At 38.4% G+C, this 20,533-nt stretch overlaps 1 protein-coding gene across 8 annotated transcripts in view; it reads right to left on the bottom strand.

Moving 5' to 3' along the window:
- ptprub (protein tyrosine phosphatase receptor type Ub) overlaps positions 1-20,533 on the bottom strand; it is a 214,193-nt gene that overhangs the window by 147,981 nt on the left and 45,679 nt on the right. The window lies entirely within an intron of this gene.

Genomic DNA, 20,533 nt, shown 5'->3' with positions numbered 1-20,533 from the left:
TTTATGAATTTAATCAAAAAAGTATTTTTTTTTATTTAATTCTATTTTTATTGTATTAATACTACTACTACTACTACTACTAGTACTACTACTAATAATAATAATAAACATGGGATTTTTTTTAATAAATATAATAATACTGAAAAGGCTGTCAGTACAATAGTAATTGTATAAATCACTACTTGCTTTTGAAAAACCCATATCAACCAGTACACAAGTCCCATTTAAATAATGTTCACAAACTTCCTGCTAGTTAAATATGGGGTCAACAAAGGCCCTGTCCCAAATAGCACCCAAAAGCACTCGCGGTCTTCCTACGAGTCCGAACTTTCACAATGTAACGTTGCTTTGATTGATGGGAAGTCTGCAGCGGAGCACACTTCAGTGCAGGTTTGGCAAAAGAGTGCATCAAGGGGGCATATCTCACGAGAACCCTTCTGAAACCTGCAAATGGGACACTGTATGGTCTCGTGGACTATCGGTCCACAAAACCAAAAGTGTGCCATTTGGGACAGGGCCTAATACTTTAAGCTTTCTTTAACTATTTCAAACTATTATTCCAATCCATCAGAGACTTCTTAAACTCAGCCTGCAACTAATTTCGGCTCCACGTTACGTTTAATACGCCGCACACTCGCGACCCGAGGGCAGCGGCTTAATGTGCCACAGCCTGAGCACCTCGCCACATCTGCTGTGGTCCCTCACATTAGGCTTGTAGTGTGAGAAAGAGCAGGCAGCAGTGGGCAGTCTACAAATCCCCAGTCATGTGCTGCTGACTTGAGCCAACTCAAAGCAGACAGGGCAGAGGGGAGAGGAACCACGCTGGCAATGGCTTTGACAATAACTATGACATCAAGGTGACCCTCATAGCTGACTGCCTCTTTACTGCCACCTCTGGGCCTGTCCCCTCAACAGCCAAATGGGAAGGGGTTTTAAATCTAGCTAGTACAACAATTGGTTACTTGAATTTTTTCATTTCAAAAGGATAATAGACAAGAATTTTTCATTGTGGCCGATATCTGGGAGTTATTATTGTGCATACTATGCAAAAACATATTTTTTACTTTTATTCAGCAAGGATGCATTAAATTGATCAAAAGTTTTAAAAGAAGAAGAAAAAAAGTTTACTTTACGTCAGTAAAAGACAATGTTACAAAGATTTCAATTTTAAAATAATTGTATCGACAAAATTGTATCGTGCTTTCCACAAATAATATTAACCAGTGCAACAGTTTTTAACATTGATGATAATAAGAAATGTTTCTTGTGAACCAAATCACCATATCAGAATGATTTCTGAAGGATCATGTGACACTGAAAACATGAGTATTGATGCTTAAAATTCAGCTTTTTTCATCACAGGCATAAGTTGATCCTTGAATCAGAAAACAGGAATATTTTTAAATATTATTACAACTTAAAATAACTTTTTACAGTATTTTGATCAAATACTGGGGGCATTTCTTGGGGAAAACAAAACAAAAAAAAAACGTACCGACCCCAAACTTTTGAACATTACTGTGAATAAAATGCAAATCTGGCTTAAAAGAAATAAATTTATTATTTGAGCTAAAGACAAATAATCAAAATGTTAATAAATTATAAATATTATAAAACAGCCAAATTATATTCAAAGCTGGACACCGGTGACAAAACTGCGCATCAGTTGAATTCTATATTAATGCACAAATCTGTGACATCACTTAGCAATTGCAAACCAAACATTCCTGTTATAATCAAAGAACAACTTACAAGTTCCCTGAATAGTCTGAATAAGTGAAACGACTCAATGAACCACAAGTACCAAAAGTATCGTTTTTGTGCAGTATGTTGTTTAGCACAAAGGTCCAGTTATTGGGCTGCAAAGGCATCTCACTACTCAAAAACACTAAAAGAATCATTACCGTAATATTTAAAGAATCAGATTTGTAGAATCGTTAAGTGGAATCAGAATAAGAACCCTTAAACTGCGATTCCGATCGCTATTACTCATGTGAGCCAGTATATCTTAAAGAAAAAGAAGGAGAGAAACTTCCCAGAGCTTAAAGGTTTCATTTACACAATTCGCTAACAGTTCAGTGCAGGGATCAGTTTCTGTGGGAGTGGGAAAAGATACCAAAGCTGACAAACTGACACCTTATTTTGCCAATTACTCCTCTCCTACCAGAGCCAAAGACATTTGAGACATGCTCAGAAGATCCTGAGAGCGACATGGAACGCCCAGCTTTTCTATCCATCAATGCACATTTTCTTGAAGTCAAGCACAACCGATTTACCATCATGACTTAACAGCAACAATCAAGTCCTCCTCTCTGCTCCCCCCGCAGTCCCTCGACCCAGCCTTGTCATGACTGCCTCCAATAAGTAATTACAATATAAATTGGCACAGCAACAACACAGAAAACATCAGGCTTGAGTCACTGCCAGGGTTGAAAGCCCCTTGGCTAGAGAGCATGGAGGCTTTTGTGTGTGCAGGCTCATCCGCTTGTTTTGTTTATTAATGTGAACAAGTTCCCTTTGAAGAGTTAGGCTGTTATTAGCCTTCATTAAAACGTTGAAGAATTGGCTTGTCTGAACCCTCTAAGGACATACTGTACCAATGAATCCTGCTGCAGTCAGGCTATCAATAGCTTCAAAACTGTGGATGAAGATTCTGATTGATTTCAGATTAATAACATCTGTGATTGGTGGTGGGGTTGTTCCAGTGATTCTTCATGTGGATTACATCAATTCACCCAATGGATTTGTTCAAAATGACAGATTCATACATTAAATGACAGTCTAGGGCTGCATCCGAAATTGCAAACTTTCTGAATTTACTTACAGTATGTTGAATAAGTAATTACTTTGTGACCATTAAAAAGGTATGTTCCATATAGTATGAATGTGTGTAGTATGAATATAATCTGGATATTCTCTACATTCATCATGTTGTCACTGTCACATGATCTACCAGCGTCAGTTGTGTCGCTTCACTGCCATTCATACAAAGTGTGGAACAAAGTGCGGAAGAGTATGCATTCCTCTCACATGGCCAACAAAGAGAGTATGCATACCTCTCCCATGGCCTCACGGGATAGTAAAGTGTCCATTGGATGCATACTTCACAATATCGCCAGAAGTGGTAGGTCATCTGGAAACTTAGGCAGCTGACTTGTTGCCTCGCTGCCTTATAGGCAATGACTCAGCAAGCAGCGTTTGCGCACGAAGGTAGGCTACCTCATGAAACTGATTTCGGACAGACTTCTGAGGCAGCATGTATTTACTACAGTAGTAATTTCTCACTAGAAATTACATCAGAACTGGAAAATGTTGGTCAAAACCATTACATTTACACATAAACTGACCAGCAAATGCAAATTTCAGACAACATCTTTCTTTTTCTAGCTTAACTATCACCGAATGGAAAGCACAGGATTTGGGTGTGCCAAAAGTTCGGAAGTTTTTGGATGCAGCCAATGAATTCTTTCATGCTACTTTCACAAACTGTTTTTCGCTCACTATATAGTAGGGATTAGGGAAGTATGCAATTTCGGATACAGGTGTGAGTCACTGGAACATTCACTTAAATTATTCGTTCAAAAAAATCAATGTCTCATAAAAACAAACAAAGTCTTCATGAGTGAGTCATTGAATCCATTGAACACCACTGTGTTGCTCAGATTATTTTGCACTGGCTTCACTAAAACTATTTTGTTGGCAACTCAAAACTATAGCAATTACGTGCCTAAAATGTAAGTTATCCAATATTAACTTTTGATTATTGAACTATTGTATAAAATCAAGACCGAATCACAGTACTCCTATCTTATTGCAAAATGAATCAACATAGGGATCAGCTTTTTGTGGAAGCTACAGAAAAGGGAGAAATCAGGCTATTTTAGCATCAAACAGACAGTGTTATGTTTTGTTTCGGGAGCACAAAAAACTTTTCCATTAAAGATGTAACTACACCTCAACTGAAATCCAGAAGTGATGATACAGATCAAAGAACTAAATCTGACGCAGTGGATCTGTCAAAAACAGTACAGATTAAATCTGTACCACAACATTTTGTATCTTCAGAAGTTTTATGGATCTGCTAGCTAGCCGAGCTTCTACTACAGAGAAAAGTGCAGGGACAAGACAAATAGGATGCTGTCAGAGGATCAGGGGAATGTCTCAGATTTATCTAGAGCAGTAAGGTTGGAGAGAGGCAATTTGTTTAACAATGCTTCCAGGTTAGCACTACCTTGCCAGGGGATATTTAAAGTGTGTCCCACTTTGAAATGTGCAACCTCAACTTGCCATCTGAGTTTTAATTTTTTTCATAAATAGATTCTCCTCCCCAGACATGTTCTCATGAGGTTTGTGACATCCCTCACCACCTCGTCTTTAAAATGAGTTCTAGTGCCACACTTTGAGACCTAGCTTTAGCATTGGCAGTAAATTCCTGAAATGGTAAACAAATCACAAAAGATGGATTTATTCACCTTTAAATACATAAAAAAAAACACCTTGAGTTGTGTGAGAGCAGCAAAACAATAATTTTCTCTATTCAATATTTTTCCTGATTTAAAAGGATTTATATGCAGTAATTATATTTACATATTTATTTTAGATTATTAGCAACATTTTTAAAAAATCTTCTGTTTTCAGAGAATATATGCTGAATTTTTGTTGGTTTACTTTTCGTGCCATTGGCAAATAGTTTCGTTTTTATTATTAGCCTAACATTTATTGAGGTTTATACTTAAAACAAGAAAAATAAATTTAATTCACCATATATTCTCGGGGGGATAATAAAAAGACTACCGCAATTTTGTCTTTCCTGTTTTCAGGATGTAACTATAAAACAAGATAAAAATGATTGATTAATGATTTTTATTTATTTTTATTTTTGCAGTGCACAGGCTCCTACTATGTAACAGACAAAACACTTACTGTAATAGCAACTTATGTGTAATGTTTAACACTTTTAACAGATACAATGAAGTCATGTTCAGTAATACTAAATCAAAGCGACTGCATCTCAAACACAATTTAGCACATCATCCATGTCTTTTTATACACACACATAGCTGCAGGCATCCACACTGTGAAACATTCTGCCACACCACGGCATATGTGGTACAAGAAAGCGAGTTTCTTATATTTTCCTTAAAATTCCTTAAAAAACAGCTCTCTGTAATAAAAAAAAATATATGTATTGTCAATTAACAGCCAAACATGATGGCCCTATTTCTGAAATAACTCCTTTTTAACCAAGTTAAAAGTAATTAATGGGTTTTGAAATTTGCCTCTCTCCTCAAAGAGCACCAGCTCTTTGATTTACGTCTCGTGAGAACTGAGAGACGACACCACCCCAAATGAACTAGCTTTTAGCTTCCCAGTTCTTTCGCCAACCGTTTAGATCCACTCCTGTGCTAAGCAGACATTTCCTCACTGCTTAGGCACGTGGCTGGAATGTGCCGCGGCTGTCTGGGCCTCAGCATAGCTTCTCCGCTAGCCTCATTAGCATCCTGGCGCACAGACCCAGCCAAGAATCAAGACAAAGACAAACACTGTTTGTGTTGAACCGGGAAGTCTCTCGCCACTCTACTGCAAGGCCATTCATCCTTTCTTAGCGCTCACAATGAATGCATTTCATTTCCTACCTCTGGTTTTAATGAGGGAGCCCTAACTCACACACAGTGGCAGCTATACAGAGCGAAAGAAGTATCACAGATTCTTTCCATAATGCATGATTTAACAACAGGCCAAAAATGGATGTGCTGTAACTGTAGACTAACACTTTGTGAAAAATACAATGATCTTATTGGGTCTTATTATCACAGTGCCACCGAATGGCTGATGCACTAAATCCCGAACATACCTCACCGCTAGTCGCATCCACTATGGAGGATTTCAAACTTGAGACCAGCAATAAAATACAATAACTTACCCTAAGTACATATCTGAAATACAAATACAAGCCAAAAATGAATTAAATCATTAATGTATTGGTTTGTTATTGTTATATTTTTCCATTTTTTTAGAAATTGAAATAAAACTGAAAGCCAAACAGTTGATGTACACCATTGACATCAATAGTTAGTCTGGGTTTCCCCATGCTGCCTTGAGCGCAGCGCGATTTTATTCACGCTGCTAGGCAGCCTGGATACCATGGACCAGATTTTCGCCTCAGCTAGGGAACCAATCACAGAACGGGGAGGGAGCAGCAAGACGACATAACCGCGCGCGCGATCTGCTTGCAGTCGTCGAGATCTATGGTCGAGATGGATGCTGAGGAGTTGAAGAAAAGAATAGCTAGTGGAGATTGTAAAGTTGTCGACAATACGTCATCAAAAATCAAGTCCAGTGTGTGGGAGAAATTTGGAGTTATCTGAAGAAAATATTGTGAAAGGCTTTGCTGCAAACATTTTCGTGTTGGATAGCAGCAAATGTGGAACTTCATCCCTGAGGAAGCACGCAGAAACTGTGGTAACAAAGCAGTTCTATCGAACGGTATTTTTCTAATTTAACACTGTTAAGTATGTGTGGTGTGCAGGGCGTGTTTGAACCCAAAATGGTCAGATGTAGGCTAGACGAAATTGCGTGGCAGAATAGTGTTGTAGCCGCGTCTGTTCGACTGGTAAAATGTTATAAGGCTACTCAGATTTGTGGTAACGTTAGCCATGTTCTTCATGTACTGGCCTTGTGTTAATTGTCGTGTAATAACTTCTGTATGACCTGGCAATAAACATTTTTGTAATTGTGTCTATAATGTGATAGTCTAAACTGATTTTATTTCGGGTGTGGGTCGGGTGTCGGTTCTATTTTAAGCGGGTCGGGTGCAGATTTTAATTAGTGCTGCTGTCGGGAAACGGGTCGGGTGCGGTTTTAAGCACTGCGGGTACGGGCGGGTGCAGATTTACAAAATCGGTGTGTACACACAAATCTCTGACCCATCGTCATCTTCTTCGTTGAATATCTGTCGCTCTACATACGTCATCTGGTTTAATTGAAACGATTGGCTATGAACTACGTACAGGCGCATTTGATAGACATTCGTAGTGCCCAATAAACGGCTCTGGGCATTCGTAAACCACGCCTCAAATACGAGAAAATGAACATGTGGTTCCCAGACCACGTCTCAAAGAGAAAGAGGTCTGACGTTAGCCAGGCTAATCAATAGTATGAAAAAAAAAAAAAAACATCCCATCAACTGTTTGGCTACCGACATTCTTCAAAATATCTTCTTTTGTGTTCAGCAGATTGAGTAAATGATAAATACTCGATTGGAAGATGTGCATTAAAACTGTTTTCAAATAATAATATAAAGCGACTAAGTCTCTTCAGAAATGTATTTACTAAACCACTCAATTCGTATGGATTAGTTTTATGATCTCTTTATGAACTTTTTGAATCATCAAATTTGTAGTTGCATAGCTGTCAATGGAGGGAAAGAAAGAGCTCAGATTTCATCAAAAAGATCTTCATTTGTTTTCCGAAGATCTTCCTAGCTTTGTTCCAGGTTAGGAACAACATAACAGTCAGTAATTAATGACAATTGAACCAGCTAATCCAAGGATTTACTAGGCATACTTGAAATTTCCAGGCAGGAGTGCTGAGGCAAATTAGAGCTAAACTCTGCAGGACAGTGGCCCTCCAGGACAGTGTTTGGAAACCCCTGAACTAGACCAATCCCAATCAAGTCCAATTAACTAGAGAATGATAAGAGCATATTACCGCATTACCTCACCCATTGTAACATTTAATGACAAAATTAAACTTCAAAAATGCAATCATTTTCAGGGTTCATCTTAAAAGTTTAACCGAAAAATTTCAGAGCCCTGTCATGCATTTGACTTGATGAGGCTGAGAAGCACGTTAGCACCTGAGGCAAAGTGGAAGTAGGCGCTCCTGAGACAGTCATCACAAAATCCAAATGAGAAGTCTGTCTGGCAGTGCTTTCAGACTTCACACAGAGTAACTGCCCAGAACGACAGTCAGAATACCAAATAAGAAGCTGCGGCGTTGAGATCTCATTGGCTGGAGCCCAGTGTGGGCAAAGCTCATCCTTGCACCTGCAGGACTTCCTGTGTCAATACAGCTGCTGCAGGTCAATGGCTGTGGATCGAGACCTTCTGCACTTCTCAGTCACAGGAAGCGGGTGCAAGTCGTAATATTTGGAGCAAGAACTGCCAGTTTAGAGCTTCAAGCTTTGGCAAAAGGATAGCTCATAGATGGAAAGTCTGTCTGGAGGTTAATAGACTTTCTCAAAAAGCTGTTTTGTTTCATTTTCATATCAGCAGGGCTACTAATGTTTTATTGCGTTCTCAGCTTGTGCGTGCACCTGTTCAATTTACTTGAAGTTTCATTGCAAAGACATGCCCTCTTAAAGGCAAATTTGTCAAGTGTGACCGTCATTTTGCGTTCAAAGCAGCTCTCTCTGGACTGGTGTGAAATTACACTCATGGCATACAGTTGCTAGCGTATTTCTTCTTTCCCATCCCCTACTATGCTAATCTTTTGTCTCTGCACTCCACCTAAGAGCACAGCGACTTTGATTAATGAAAATATATTATTTAAAACACCATAGTGCAGGAAGCTGTGGATATCAATGCTATGCCAAATGCTTTCTTTTATAACATAAGGGAAAATATAGAGATTTCAAAGAAGAGTGGTGAATACCTCATTAGTTGGGTTTTCCATGACCTGAATGGGGTGTTTCAGACTAGTTAGGCCCCTAAAATGTGCTAGAGGGCTGCCAGGAGCAGGATTGAGAAGAACTGCTGTAGAATCGTCTATAAGATGCCAATCAGATGTGTGCTTGAGGCCTCGCTCCAATGACACAAACCCAAACTTTAGCTGGCAACATCTTGGAGTATGCAATCTATCAATATGCTGATGAAAAAAAAAAAAAAAAAAAAATTTTGTGAATCTTATGGCACGTTCCCACTTGTTATCACCCATGTGATTCCCATCCTCATGTGAGTCAGTATATCTGGGAGAAGAGTATAAAGAGAGAATCTTCCCAGAACTTCTGTCCCAGTAGGTTTCATTTACACCATTCGCTAATAGTCCAGCACATGCATCCATTTCTATTTAAGTGGGAAAAGATACCAAAGCTGACAAACTGACACCTTATTTAGGCAGTTCCGGGTAATAACTGGTTACATGTAATCTGGATTATGTAATCAGATTCCAAAAATGACATACTCGTAATCACCTTATATTACAACTTAAATTGCTCAATCAGATTAGTGTTACATTTTATTCACAAAATGGCAGTAAATAATTCACAATTAATTCATTCTCCCTATTTTTTTTTTCTTTTTTTAAGTTTCCTTTCTAAAATTAATTATTAGTTTTTTTTTATCAACTCACAAACCCACTGCAGTTCTTACATTAACCTGAGTTTGGAAAACCCTTGTATAATGTAAAATTTAATGCACTTTAAGATGTTGGTGTCAAAAAATGGAATATGTTTTCTTTCTCTTTTGCTTTTTTTTATTTCAGTATGGTACATGTAATGGCAAGTTTAAAAAAAGTTAGTTAAAAAGTAATCTAAAAGTAATCTAAAAAGTAGTCAGAATACATTACCTATGATGTGTAATCTAGATTATGTTACTAACTACAATTTTCACCATGTAATCTGTAATCGGTAATAGACTACAATTTGTAAGTAATCTACCCAGCACTATATATATATAGTGAAAATAATTGCTTTTATTGGTTGATACCGATTGTTGGCCGACACATCGGTGCATCTCTAATATATATATGTATAGTATATGAAGAGTTCAGATGCAAAAGCCTCTAAGTGCCATCTGAAATTTTCTACTAGAATGATCATTTTTATCAAGCCCGTATTTAAATTTAGTCATTTCACTTAAATGATCATTCTAGAAGAAAATTTCAGATGGCACTTAGAGGCTTTTGCATCCGAACTCTTCATATATATATATATATACACACACACACACACACACACACACACACACACACAGTATATATATCAATGTATGTATGTGTATAGAGAGAGAGAGAGAGAGAGAGAGAGAGAGAGAGAGAGAGAGAGAGAGAGAGAGAGAGAGAGAGAGAGAGAGAGAGAGAGAGAGAGAGAGAGAGAGAGAGAGAGAGAGAGAGAGAGAGAGAGAGATGTAAATGAATGGTAACCACAGTTTAATTATTTCAAATATAATTCCAATATCATAAATATCATTTAGCAGAAAATAAAAGTTTTATTTTATTTTATTATTTATTTATTTTAATTATTATTAGTTAGTATCTGATAATAACAAGATACCAGTCTTATTGTACAAACAATAATATGCATAGTATTCTGGCAAAAACTGTACTTTTCATGTTAAATAAATATTGTAATATAACTTATATTAACCAACATACATAAGTGTGATTACAATCTCAAGAGAAATAATCAACAATTATGTTTTTGCGCAGCCTAAGTTCTGCATAACTGGCAACTAGATAAGTTGCCTTAGACATAAACAGAGGCAAGAAATGCTTTTTAAAAAAACATTTAGGCTACAGTGTGTGCGCGTGTTAGTTAGAAAGCTAGGGAGACAACGTCCCTATGAGCTCCTGTGGTAGATCACAGCAATCTTCAAGTCAGTGGTGGCCACAGCATTCAATCTATCACTTTATACCGAAAGAACAAGTGAAAGGTGTCTCAGTGGAAATTTAAACTAGTTGGAGAAAGGAAAAGAAGGGGACAGAAAACTGCCTTCAGATAAAGTAGAGAAATATTTTCTGATAAAATTGTAAGTGATGTTTGACACTGCAAAATTGGCCACATCGATGCCAGGGCGGGTACTTACTAAGGTGTTCAGGTACTTACTAAGGTGTTATGGGTTGTTTTCAGCAAATTGCTCTGAGGTTGCTAGGATAAATAGACCATCCCAAAGTCTCTATGATATTCTGGTCTCTTCTTCAATGTGGGATTGTTTCACCTATTTTATCTTTCACATGGTGACAATCACAAGTTAGAACATAGAACACTTAAATACCACTCCTCAACTTTTACTATTGAACTTTACTATTGAAATTCTCAAAGTAGAAAAGGCCTGTCAATTAGCATGAAGTTGATTTTTCTTCTCAAAATCTAAATGACCTGAACTTCCAAGGGCCCCCAGTCATTTTTTCTTCTTCTTTTTTTTTTTGGTGGGTGGATGCAAAGAGACAGTGTTTTAATTTTTAACAAATACATTTTTCAAAACATATTTTTATGCATGCATTCACACGGAACACCCACAGAAACACACTAGACGAGAGGAAATCACTAGCAACACTCTCCAGGATCCAAACAGAGCCATGGAGATGGACAGATGGAGAGATGGGAACAGGCAGTCTGAAGTCACACATATCTATTTACATATGCTGTCTCGCTGGAGAATCAGTCAGAGCGAAACCAAATAAGCAGCTGCTACCTAAACACACACATGTCCCAAAGCAACAATGCTTTCTCTCCATTTCACATACACACCTAGACTCAGATCTCACAATAATATAGCATTTCACTAGAACTGGCTTTGTTTCCAACTGGTATCATGCAAGGATTGGTGTTATTGTTTGTAGTTACAGACTAATGGCAGGGCTCGCAAAATCGCCTGCCCGACGTCCCGGGGCTATTGTGTTTTCCAGTCGGGCTACCAAAATGCATAACCGGCCGCATTCTTCATCTTCAATCCGCAGTGGCGCAGAGCAGAGCGCACGTCAGAAACAGAGGACAGGGTGTGTGTGTGTGTGTGTGTGTGTGTGTGTGTGTGTGTGTGTGTGTGTTCATCTGAGTCTCATTGGTCTGTCACTCATTGGTCTGTGGTGCTCGTCAATGTCAGAATATTTGAGATGACCAATCAAATCAAAGTAGACGGGCTTTACGTTCACAAGAAGCTGCTGAGCGCGAATTTGAGCAGAGCGACTCGACGCTTCAGTTTACGGTCAAGTGCGAGATATGTAAGTAGCTAACGTTAAATTAAACATTTCATATTTGACAGCTTTTTTAGGTCATAAATGTGAAACGAATGACAAAAATAATCAGGCAAATGAATATACTTTTGTCGAATTTCGCCATTTTGAACTGAAAATAGGCCTATGTAATTTGACTAATAATAGACCTTTCTCACAATAACCGGAAATACGTAATCGTTGTGGAAGCGGAGTTCCTGTCAAGCGTCAACACACCAGAAAAACAAACGCGGGCAAGTTTAAAATGGATCAAAGAGTCTAGGGCTGCAACTAACGATTATTTTGATAATCGATTAATCGGTCGATTGTTTTTACGATTAATCGATTAATCGGTTTATGTACTTATATTTTAGTTTTGCCCATTTTTTCCCCAAGTAAATTATTAACAAAGGGCCTTTATCATTCAACATAGACTTTTTAGAGATTTTAACCATTTTGCATGGTCATATCCTCATCAAAAACATACCTGGAGTTGTGTTTTATTATGTGTTAGTAGGGGTGTAATGGTTCACAAAATTCACGGTTCGATACGATACACTTGTGTCACGGTACGGTACTTTTTCAATACAGCAAAAAGAAAGAAATGCCAGAGAAATTTACTTTACTTGAGCAATTCTGGAGCTATAATTGACTCTTCTTAGGAGCATATAAAACAAAACAGCTCCTTGGATAAAATGAAATGTAATATTGTAGTAATTATAAACAAAGGTTTATTTTAGTTCAGATTAACATTTGAGGGCAGCAATTGTATTCATGTCAAAATAAAACCGACGTAATGTTATTTGAAGGCATTATAGCCAATATTCCTGCCAAACTTCCATGGTTGCAGTTAGTGTTACTACAGTAAATCCATGGTGAATGTTGCAGATCTGTGGATACTGGATAGTTCATTCATGGCACAATGTTTCTTCCTGGTTTCCACATCAGCGCTGTTTGATCCATTAATAATGGAGAAAAGTTAATGTTTCTCACTAGATCTCACAGCAATGTTATTACTTCTGTGGCGAATTCAAATGCTTTCTTTACCGGATCTCTTATTAGAGCTGTGTAGTAACAGTGTCGCATGATCACGATCGGCTCGCGCTGCTTTGGTCCAAACTGGTAAACGGTCTGTCAACCACACAATAACGAGTAGCTCAGTTTCGTTCCGCTTGCATTACGTTTGCCATTTTGTCATGTTGTGGTCGCGCGGGCGTCTCTTACATTATGAGCGCGCTTGCTACACACGACCTGCCTACATTTGAAATAACGAAATTTTGGTCCGCTTTTTTCTTTCTCGAGCTTACTCCACTGCCGCCTGCCTCTGCCACCTCGCTGAATGCTGCAGAGACGCTGTGCGGGAAGCATGTGACATAAAACGAGGCCAGCTATTGGCTTTTCGCTACTTCTCCGGCTGTAATGGCTGAGTAAAACCTCCGGTGGCTCATTACTGCCACACTTTGGTCACCGCAGATTTAAAATATGCACGAAATGAGCCGCTTACGGCAAATAAAAGTTATTTAGCAACTAATCGATGACTAAATTAGTTGACAACTATTTTAATAATCGATTTTAATCGATTAAATCGATTAGTTGTTTCAGCTCTAAAAGAGTCTACACAACTTCATTAACGGATTTGCCAAATATTACATTTGCTGATGTGACGACTCGTAGAGGAAAACTCCGTCACCAAAAAGAAAAAACGAAATAAAGGGTAAAAAAATTTCCACACGGAATTTGTCCATAAATATCAAGGTAAGTAGAGAGCGAGGCTAACTGTTACTGAACTGTTAACTAAAATGACACATCATTAGCGTGTCAATAGCTCTTGCTAGTTGCTTGCGCCATTTGTTTATGTTGCCTTGACTGCGGAGGAAGTAGATTACCACGACGATTGCGTATTTCCGGGCACAAATACGGAAGTTGTGAGAAAGGTCTATTAGTTTACTGTCATTGTGAGGGGACATTAGCATTAACAAAGCCGTTTTCATCATAGGCACAACAATAATAATGAATGTGTACATGTTGAGAATTTATATACAATTTGTAGCCTTCAGTAAATTAAAAAAGGTCAGCTTCAGGTGGGGAAGAGACAGGGCAAGATGAGGAGACTGAGAGAAAAAGAAAGAGTGATGGATAAGAAGTGAGAGCAGGTATCATCTACTGCCTGCTGACATGGTTTTAAAGCTATTTCTTATCCTTTTTTGGCCTTCAAACATCTTGAAATGGACATATCAGAGAAATAAAAAATTTGAACCCCCTAATAACCTTAAATGTAGGACCTCTTTATTATAAAGCCCTGTCTACGGCCCTGTATTAGGAAGAAGATCAATAATGAATGTGTACATACTGTGAATGAATTTTATAAACTTAGTTAGGCTACCTAGTTTTCTTAGTAGCTTTCAGTAAATTAATGCATCTGAGAAAATGATTCATAAATCAACCTATCAGTTGACCCTATGTTTTCTTCACTGACAGGCAAAAATGAAAAGCCTATATCAGTCAAAGCTCATACATATATATATATATATATATATATATATATATATATATATATATATATATATATATATATATATATACATACATACATACATACATACATATATACATACATATATATATATATATATATATATATATATATATATACATACACACACACACACACTGTACACATATGTATATATGTATATACACTTTCCATCAATTTAATGCATACTTGCGGAATATAGTTATAAAAAAGTAAAACATTACTTTTTTTTTTTTTCAACAAACAATCTCATTGACTGACTTCACCTTATTCTGCGCCACATTTGCCCCGGAAGGAATAAAAAATATAAAAAACTCGTCTAGATGACCTGGACATGGCTGAACCAACAAATGCACGTGTCACTTTGTGCAAGATTTTGCTGTATAATGAGAAATGGGCAGTATAAGCAGGATCCTCTCGAGGCCTCATCAGACCGGTATTGTGACAGTCATGCGAGTAAATGAGAGCAGAACAGACCAAGGTACAGAGCGTGATTATAAAGCCAACTATGCTTAGTGCTAGTAGACCCAACTAAAGGGCAAATTTAACATGATATGCTCTTTTACACAAACAGTATTTTAAAACATTACTCCCACAGACAGCAATGGCCCGATTATGCTTAGCCCAACTGAGAAATGTTTTTATTTAATGTTTTATAGAGCATTTCACCTTTGACTGCATAAATGCCAGCTGGCCATTAATGTTGTGTGAAAATATTACGCTAACAGCACAATGCTGCAGCTGAGAACACTGTTGAAGCTAGCCTCTCTGTCTATCCTTTTACACATCTCAAAATACTGAAAGCATTGCACTTTCTCTCACTGTAGTTGAATCTCACCAGGTCTTTTCAACCAGAAAAATACATGCATTCACACTGAATAAATAATAGTCGTAAACAATGATGACGCAGCCCAACAGAAAACTTTGTTGAAGGATTTAATGTCTTAAAGACATTACTGCCTGATTGCTGACAATTTTTAAAAATAAGCCTCAATTCACAGCAAAGAAAGGGAAAATTTAATCAAAACTGTGGGACATTGAAAAAAACAAATCATAGTTATATGGAGACTTAATGGAGTTGTCAATTATAAACTTCATCTCATATGTTTCTACACAAATTCTACACAAATTCCTTTTTATATAAAAATATGAATTAAAATATTTGTATAAATACTGTTTACACCCATCCCATACCTGCATACTCACTTTGATTAAATATTATAGACAAAAAATTTACAATTACTGCTATAAAATGAATGTGGATAACATAACCTGCATAGGTAACTTGCTCTTGGGAGAATTTGATGAGAAAAGTTTGAGTTCAAATTGAAATCACTGACATTTTGTGACATTGAGATCTCTTCTAAAACTCTGAATAAATCTTTTTCAAAAATGTGAAAAAATAGAGACTGAAAAAAAAAAAATGAAAAAAAATGTGTCAGAATGCTTTTTCCCCATCCAAACTGTATTTGCAAGCAATCTGAAGGTTGATTTAACTGTGCTAAGGGTGTTTTCAAAACTTTGTTGTTTGTCGAAGCATTTCGCCCAGCGACACTGGCTGAACCAATGGTGGTAGTTTGGGGGTGGGGCTGACCAACGGAAATGGAGGGAGTGCTTTCTTTTCTAGCAGAAACAACTGCGATATTCAAGATATAAGAGCACAAAGGATAAAGAGAGAAAGAAAAACATGAAAGAGGGAGCTCCAGCCAACCCAACAGTCTGAAAAACCTTTGCCAGCGTGAGAATTGAAGGAAACTCATCAGATGCACGACACCCGTCATGGAGAAATGTCAGGCTGGCAGCAGGGGGCAGTGTTTTAGTATACGGTGCCTGCAGAGCTGTGCAGAGGGTGAGCCCACCACGCTTGCTGTTAAGAAGCTAATTAAACGCACCACTAAGGTGAGGGTCGAGACACAGGCATCACCTCACCCCAGGACACGCCTCTCAACTTCAAAGCTGTAGGTGTTAGAAAGTCAACTCTCCGCTGATGCTGACAAGCAGTACCAAAAAGTAATTCCCAAAATCCCGCCCCTGCACTTTTCATTTTCAGCTCCCCACTATTGCTCTCCATCGTCTCACAGCTCCTGGTTGTTTTTTGAAAATACCGTTGGATCCCAGTGAGTTTTCTTCACCTTGCAAACCAAGCCGTGGGACTACTCATGTGGCAAATCAGGCATTGTGTCAGAAACGGCAGGCTGAAATAAAACGGGAGAAACCCAAACATAAGCAGACTGGCATTTCGATGGTTGTATTTCTAGGGTTTATTGGGTAATTAAAGTTCGAGCAGTGGCCAACAGCCATATGCTCCATGTGACTGGCAGTGGCTCTGCTACAGAACCTTGACAGGGAACAGGTGAAGGAGAGCAGACTCGCTTGCCGAATGCATTCCTTGCCATCTGTTACTTCTTGTAAATAAAATTACTCATACATGACTTCAGCTTGGACAAATTTCTCATTGCAAAGCACAACATACGTTAGAGTGAAGCTCGATTAATATCAAACTTAGATGCTGTCTTTATGTCACGGTGTGATCATAATTATTATACACACAAAATCATCAAAAAGACGCAATTAGTGAAAACTGTCCATGTTCGGGGTGTGTCAGTTTGAGATAGTGATGGACACTATCAAAACACTTTTGCTAAAAAGTTTCGGAAAGCTATGTTTCCCCTATCACTAGTAAAAGAATCATGACTGAAGAAAATTGGTATTAATCACAAATGTAAAATGAATGTTGAATGTACAGTTAATTTTTTCCATGTCTTGGACTGTTGATGAAAAAATGTGATAAATCTTGCAATAAATACTAATGTACATGTGTGGAAATACAAAAATACATTTCTTATGATTCTCTAGATTTAATCATCGGGTCGAATCAGCGCAGGGGGGTGTGAGATCTGACTGTCAATCACAGGTCGTGCACACGCCACAGATCCTCTCTCCCTCTCGCACGTTACAATATCACATGAACACGACACGCCTGAAGTTCGCCTGAAGATTGTATGAAGCGTGATGGCGAAGAGAAAATCTACTAACAAGCTTCCAATTCCTTGGTTATTGCTATCTATGGGTAGATTAGCCAGGGAAGCCTACCTCCGAGTCCATGGTGTTGATCGATGCTGAAGAGACGGACGCGTTCACTGAAGAGACGGACGTGTTCACAGAAAATCAGGTACACACGCACTGACGATGGGCGGGTGCTCGTTGGTGGAGGGGGAGGGGCATGAGAGTTGTAAACATAAAATTTTTTGGCTAAGTCCACTCAATCTGCCAGACTTGCCGACTGCAGCTTTAAAAATTGCTTAAAAGCTTCTTTTGGTTGTCATTTAAAGAAAATACGATTTAAAAAAAATGACCAATGCATATTTGTTTCAGACCAAAACATTTACGTATAATCAAAACTTCCAAGCTCTAATGCTACATTCCATTCAAAGTGTCACAGGTGGTATTCCTTAATATTCCTAACTTCAGACCAAAAATGATTGGAAGAAATATGGAAACAACATAAAGTTAGCTCTGCAGTTGTTCTTTGCAGACTCCTATCAACCAAGTTACAAAGCAATAATAGCATTTTACACCTCTATCTCAGCAATGTATTGTGGGAATTTTGACTAATCTGATAAATCTTACTTCATTAAAAGCCGCCATGTTCATGCATGTCATACACACACACACACTGTGGATTTCCAAGCTGGAAATCCAACTTAAATGATGTTCCACTGCACTTCTGCAAGTAGAAAGTTGGAAATACAGTCTGTAAACGGAATGTAGTATGGAAGCAGGAACTTCCCAGCAGCACTTGAAGGCAGCAGTTGAAACCAGTCTGCTTTCCAAGTCTACCTTTACCCAGTCAGCAATCAGTCTAGCAATCTAGGCTGAAAATATAAGGCTTGTTAGTGCCAATCATTGCCTCAACTCTCGGGTAACAAGCCAGTCTAGGTGCTACAAAGCTAGCTGCAGAATGTACAAGGAGCAGGAGATTTAGTAGCCTATATCACAACAGGGGCACTATCCCAAGCTTCTGCGAGCATTCTCACTGACACTTTCCACCAAGACACAGCTAATCACCTCAACTCACTGCATACTTCTCCTGTTACTCTAAAGCCAGACTTCAACTCCAGCTGCTAATCTGGATTTCAGTGCAGTGGAGTTGCATCTCACTTCTTGTATGTTGAACAAGGGGGATTTATTCACCTTTTTCATGGGACGCGAAACCACCCGTTATGTTCAAAACCTCCGGTTTGCAGCTTGACGCGTTTAGGTATATGGTTTAGGTAGGCATTATTGGACAGCTCTGAAACGAAGGTTGTAATCCGTTTTACTTCATTTTAACGTACATAATGGCAACAAGCAATGGCAACATTAGTTCGCTGTGGCAGCACGGGCAAGACTATTTAACGAAGACCGTAAACAACATAACGTTGTCTGTCCATCATCCTACGAAGTTGACAAGCGCCACCTCCTGGACTGATGATATGAAACAATGGCCAGCAATCACATATGTTGACATTCAATTATCTTGTTTTGTCTGAGGGTGTCGACGGCGAGGAGCTTAGTAATTATAAAAGCATGGAAGCATACAATTACTTGCACAGTAATAAAACTGGACTAATTCTTTGCCATAATCTTCAGCAGTTCACAATCTTAAAAGTGGACTGTAGCAAAGTTCGCTATTGTGGGAAGGAGGCGGGAACCGGCAAACATTCAACTGATTTTAATATCAAAAATAAAACAAATACAAAATGAATATAAAAGACAGCAGCCCCTCACGGACGACGGCTGTCACATCAAATGAAACAAACATAAACATCAAATAAAATCCAGGCCTGTCCTCTCTCTATCTTCACAATCGTCGCTCCGCCTTTTATGCTTCCGCTCCTCCGTGAGAGATACGAGACCGGTGACGAGGCCAAGGGCCGTTTTAGAATGGCACGAGGCCATTGGTGTGATTGATCATGACGCACCGGTCTCGTATCTCTCACAGAGGAGTGATAATCACATTGCGTGGGTTATAGTGGAATAGTGGAGTAGTGGAAACAGCTGGATGCTCCTGCATAAAAATATAATAAATATATAATATAGTACATATATTTAGCAAACATATTTAGCAAAATACTCTCTATAGCAAATTTTTCTAGCCAACTAACTTGCTATATATGGTCATTAAATGGCTTTCCTGAGGTAAATGTAACGTAACGTTACATTGTTCTCCAGCTGTTGAGAGCATCCTATACCAGAAGTCACTCACCGCTATGGCGCCCCCCACGGAGAAGTGAGGAAAAAGGTCAATACAATGACTTTAAGAGCTGAACCTCTCTGGCCTATTTTTCACCACATTGTGCACTGAGGTAAAAGAAGCTGGTGACTTCAGATTGCAGTAAGTGCTTTAAAGCTCCAAAAGAGGGTGAAAAGATTACATGTTCCCTTTCTTCCAAAATCCCAAGATAATTAATCTTCGCCAGTCTCGTTTTTTTTTTTTTTTGACGACTGCTGTGCTTCTGTACAGCGTGTGTGTGACTTTTAAAAACAAGCACGAACAGATGATGATCCACAGCAACGGCCTGCCACCGAGATAATGAGAAAGTCACTTCCTATTGCAAGCTGTGAAGAAGATAGTTTAATTACATTGCCATTTTTAATTGAACATGAATTATTTAGAATCTTAGCATTAATGAAGTAGCACAAATATCATCCTGTAGATGACAAACCCTGTCATTTAACATGACTTCACAATACCATCTCACATTCTCCAAATTGTAAATGCAGTAGGTTATAATGTTTTTTGTTATTTATGAATCTCTTTGGTGAAAGCACTGGTAACACTTTACAATAAGGTTCTATTCATTTTATGAATGCAAATAATTCACAATACAATGTTAAAGCTGCAGTCCGTAGTTTTTCCTCTTTGTCGCCATCTCTGTTCGAAATCTGCAATTGCAGTTATCCGCGGAATTATCAACTTTATCTGGTTTGTGCCTCGGCACGGCAGAGCGTGAATGAATCCAGTGTTTTGAGGAGAATGTGCGGCTGTCAGTCGGTGTGGATACTGGCATTCGCAATCACAGATTC

This window comes from Scardinius erythrophthalmus (assembly GCF_964197995.2).
Source record: "Scardinius erythrophthalmus genome assembly, chromosome: 16".
In the NCBI taxonomy this organism is placed as follows: Eukaryota; Metazoa; Chordata; class Actinopteri; order Cypriniformes; family Leuciscidae; genus Scardinius; species Scardinius erythrophthalmus.
The sequence above is the reverse complement of the archived record's forward strand: the minus strand, read 5'-3'. Positions and strand labels throughout refer to the sequence as shown.